Here is a 5,248-nt window from a genome sequence, read left to right on the forward strand (position 1 = left end):
TGAGAAGGAGGGAACTTGGTTGAGGAAAGGTGGAGAGACAAATAAAGACACAGTGGTGTCTGCACTCAAAAAGTGTCTCACCTTGTGTGATACCCATTTCAACAGCTGTTGTTCTATCACTAGGCATCTATGTTTAAACTCTTCTGTCCCTTCAATAAATAACTTCAAATAATCTCCCGTTCAGATATTCAGTATTGTTCTGTGGGAACATAGCAAGACAAAATGATCATCAATAAAAGATGGTTGGAGATTAAGGGAAGAGTGCTTCTGAGAAGCAGAGGGCCTGAGTCATCACACCTGCTGTGGTTCCAGAGCAGAGAAGGAACTTGGGACAAGAACAATGGTAAAAACAAATCCCTAGTCACTCTTTATGGATTAGTAAATTTCATCCTTCAAGAAAGTGAAACTCTATCCATGATAAAATACTCAGACTTGCATTTTAAAGAGCTATAAAAATGATGTTTCTCAAAGGCTGAGAAAATGAGAAAAGACTATATTAATATTACTGTATTTAAAACAAATCTATGATATCACCTATATAGAAGAAATCATCTGAACATCATATTTGATATAGTTAGTATAAATAACTATATAAAAATAGAGGGACAATATGTTAAGAGTTTTTCAAAATACCTCTTTCTGCTTCTTTGTAATCATGAACTATCTTCTTAAGAAGACTCAACTGTATTATGTTTTTAAAATAATTTATGCATTACCTTGTCCCAGACAATTTAAAGAGTTTTCTTAATAACTTAAAATTCTTAAAAACAATAGTGTAAGTATTATATAACAAAGCAAAAACTGAGAAACTATTGAAAGGTTAGAAAAATGCAAAGCCATGAGGATTGAGGAAAGCAAGGTTTTTGAGAAGCAGGAAATTAGACCTCAGCAATATTCACCATTCAAGTTGTAGAAGAAACCGTGATGGGAATCTGTGGAAGCTTAACAAATGTTGTCTAAGAACTGGAAATCTGTGAGCTCCTGCCCAAACTGGCTAGGAGGAAATAGATGCTTCCAGCAGGTTAACCTAGCTTTGATGAGTAAAAGGTAACTTACATTCAGTGCATATATCATGCAAAAATTTTTTATAAATACTCTACATGTATTAAACCAGTAATTTTTATAATATGCTGATAAATTAATGACTATTATTGTTTTCATTATAAAAATTACAGAACTGAGGCAGAGAGAGATAAAACAACTTGTCCAAGATTGCATAGAGAGTAAGTGATAGAACTATGGAGGTGCTAAACATATTAAAAGAAATCATATTAAATAAAAAATAGTATCCTTTTCTCCAGTTATCTTTGATGGCATATAATCCCCCACACTAATATGATTACAATTTCTAACAACTCAAGCGAAAATTTCATTTTACTTAGAAAGGTAAAAATAACTGTGTATTTCTTGGTTTCTAATGTCATGGAGAATTTCATATATATGAGTTATATAAATCAATACTGGATTTTGGTTTTTTAAGTATTAAATTTGTATATCTATAAAATTGGTATATGATGAGGTATCATTTTGTGGACAGAGAGCGAAGGTGGGCTATCTCACTGAAGAATAAAACTCATTCAGCCATTTTGGAAACTCTACAAGGTTATTGAAATTGCCCACACCACCCCCAGTATTGTGAATAAGATGCCCCAAGAGCATTTTTTTTTTTCCCAAACCAAATATCCTATGATTTATATACCATTACAGTACTTCTTTACTTAAGGGTATGATTGCAAGTTAATACATCATATGATAGAAACTTGCTGTAACGTAGTGATTATAAATCTTTTAGATTTCTGTGCATAAATAAAGATTTATGAGCAAGAGTTACATTTTTCTTTTCTTTCATGTATAAATTAGCCTTAGGATTTCATGAATAATTCAATATGAAAAATATCATCTTTCAAAACTATGGTAAACAGGAAAGTTGTGTGTGACTTTATGCAAGTATGTCTATGTGTATACCAAAATAACTCAAGGTATAACATATATACAAACTAGGAAGTTTGACTTTAATATTTTCTAGAGTTTTAAATATTTTCTCAAAATGTGATACGTGAAAATACATCCTGCAGTCTTTAATCCATCTTATAGGGAGAGTTGTTTATGAAGTAAACATTTCAATTTAAAGATATTGAATAACAATTCATGTGGTATATTTCTCTTCACAACTATTTTACAATTTGTAAAGTTTAAGCACAAACATTTTTAAAATAATGTTTTCAGTTTAAGATAAAACTGCATTCTTGGAGGTATTGATTCACAGTGCTGCTAATTCTCCTGAAATAGAAAGAATATCAAGAAAAGCAAAACTTTGGGGATCAGCCCAATCAATCTAATATTGTCCTTAAAGTTTCTTTGACTTAAAATTTGGGTCAGATTTGGAATACATTTGTAACATTTACATAATGTAACAAATTTCTTCTCTTTGGCAAACGTTAAAATATTGTCCAAAATTCTCGCTAAGTACACTAATATTTTATACCCACAAATTTAGAACATTTTAATAAAAGATGAATAATAAAGAGCATGTTCTTTATTTTGATTCATTCTCAGATCTGTCTAATAAACTCCAACAAATAATATTTCCAATATTTTTGTAAAGTGTTACAAAGTACTGTTGCAACTAATTTTAGAGACAGCATACCATGAAGACTGTGAGCTCCAGATGTTTAATTCCTCAGAACTGCGTTAAGCTCCTGTTCTCCCTCGAGGGCCAAATTTGTGATCTGCTTAGAACAAATTGTCCATATCATGCTAAGGCAGAACTTCTGGAAGACTATTTATAAAAGAATCTTCATGATTTTCAGATACATATGATTATGCAACATTCTGAGGTTTGGGAGGAGTGGCTGAAAGATGTCTGTAAAAGAGTAAATGGAGTCACAAGAACTCTCCCATCATCTGGAGAGAGCTGTTGGATTATGCAGTCAAGTGTTTACTTTTGGGAGGATATGATGAGTTCTTGGAGTATGCTCAGCTTTACTACGGTGTCACCTCTAGCACGACAACTCAGCTAATGATGGTAATTTCTCAAGAGGTCCTAGGGGCACATGTAGAAAAAGAGCTACAGGAAGAAGACCTGAAAGGCCTTATCAACCCCTTGCAGGTCTGGATCACCAGTGCAGCTACTCCTAACTACTACAGTCTATTTCTCACATTGACAAGGGGTGAAGTGTTTGGGATGCATAAAGAAATTAGCATCATTCTATTTGATGACAAGTAAGTGGAATAAGGCCTCAAAAACCTCATGACAGAAACCAAGAACCATCTGTAATTGTTTGAGAAACCTCCATACTGTTTTCCATGGTGGTTGTACTAATTTACATTCCCACCAACAGGGCAGTAGTGTTCCCTTCTCTCCACACCCTCACCAGCATTTGTTATTCACTGTCTTTTTGATTATAGCCAGTCTGACTGGGCTGAGGTCGTATCTCAATGGAGTTTTAATTTGGATTTCCCTGATGACTAGTGATGTCAAGCATTTTTTCATGTACCTGTTAGTCGTTGGTATGTCTTCCTTTGAAAAATGTCTTTTCAGCTCCTTTGCCCATTTTTTAATCGGGTTATTTGTTTTTTTACTGTGTAATGCTTGAGTTCCTTGTATGTTATGGATATCAATCCCTTGTCAGATGCATAGCTACACTATACAGATAGAGTTTCTATATGATCCAGCATTCCCACTTCTGGGTATATACCCAGTGGAATGGAAATCATGTTGAAGGGATACCTGCATTCCCATGCTCATTGCAACTTTGTTTACAAGAGCCAAGATATGAAACCAACCTAAATTTACATCAGTGGATGATTAGATTAGGAAACTGGTATATACACACCATGGAATATTACTCTGCCATAAAAAAGAATGAAATTCTCTCATTTGGAACAACATGGATGAGGTTGGAGAAATTTATGTGGAGTGAAATAAGCAAAGCACAGAGGGATAAATACCACATACACTCACTCATAAGTGAGAGCTAAGAGAGAAGGAAGGAAAGAACACAGTGGTGTGATGGACTTGCAAAGGGAGAGAACATACCTTGGGATACAATGCGGAGTGTGCGGGGGGGGGGGGAAGAGTGAGGGAGAAGGAGGTTGAGGATAATTGGGTGGGGGACACAGGGTACAATAGCAATTTGTGGTAATGGGTATGTTGCCAGCATGGATCTGGCCTTCACATCTTGGGCCAGAAGGGTGACAGCTTTGTATCTCATTAATATTCATAACCAATAAAATAATAAATAAATAAATAAATAAATAAATAAGAAAAATTGTAGAAACAAACAAAAAAAAGAAACGAGCAACTGTGGTCTCCTGTCCTCCACAGCATCTCCATCTGCATGAACATGGAGGAGGCCGACCACCTGGCCCACGTTCTCATCGTACTCGAAGACACCACCGAGCAGGAGGTGCACACATTAGAAGGCTGCCTCCAAGGCAGGGTATCCCTGTGCAAGGTCTATGAAGACGTGATTGAGAAAAATGCCCCTGCCTCTCTCAGAGATATTGTGCGAGGAAAAACCTTTGTGAACCTGAAAATGGTTTTGCTTATGACGTATGCCCCAAACATCGCACATGAAGTTATTGCTGTGGCGCTGGGAGTGGAAAATGAAGCGAAAGCTGCACTGGCCAGAAAATTGAAGACATCTCCCTCATGTGAGTGAGCTCCTGTGTGACTTTACGTTTTTGTTTTGAACTGATGATTGCAAAGCAGCTGGGAAGAACACCGTACGCTCTAGGACTATTCTGGATATCTGGAATAGATGTAGAAACAGATACAAAGAACTTATTATATGATTTGACTACTGTGCAAATATTTTTTTCTGGCTTTCGTGATTGACTCCGTCCACCATTGTGAAAATGAACGAACAAATATTTAATATATAAAAAAGAACCACATTAGACTCTTTACTTTAGGTACTGACAATATTTTTGAGCTCAGTTTTTTCATCTAATAAATGGAGATGATAATAATACTCATCTTGGGTTGTTGTGAGAATTAAATGAGACAATGTGAGTAAACTGATTTGTTTAGAGGCACAAAATAATCAATGAATTAATACGTATTAAAAATTAAATATTTATTATTATTATTTTCATTTTTTTCCTGAAAAAATGTCAAGGTAAATTTTGCAGCTATTGGCAAAAATGAAAAAGCAAATCTATATACTTGACATCTTTTTTGCTATTAATAAGAGTGACAATTAGAACAATACTAACACCAATAACAATGATAATATTTGACTTT

The 5,248-nt window shown here is 34.8% G+C and overlaps 1 pseudogene; it reads left to right on the forward strand.

The window, feature by feature from the left end:
- The first annotated feature begins 2,648 nt into the window (after nucleotides 1-2,648).
- On the forward strand, nucleotides 2,649-4,664 carry LOC134385788 (putative malate dehydrogenase 1B; annotated as a pseudogene).
- The last annotated feature ends 584 nt before the right edge of the window (nucleotides 4,665-5,248 follow it).

This window comes from Cynocephalus volans, chromosome 9 (assembly GCF_027409185.1).
Source record: "Cynocephalus volans isolate mCynVol1 chromosome 9, mCynVol1.pri, whole genome shotgun sequence".
Classification (NCBI taxonomy): domain Eukaryota; kingdom Metazoa; phylum Chordata; class Mammalia; order Dermoptera; family Cynocephalidae; genus Cynocephalus; species Cynocephalus volans.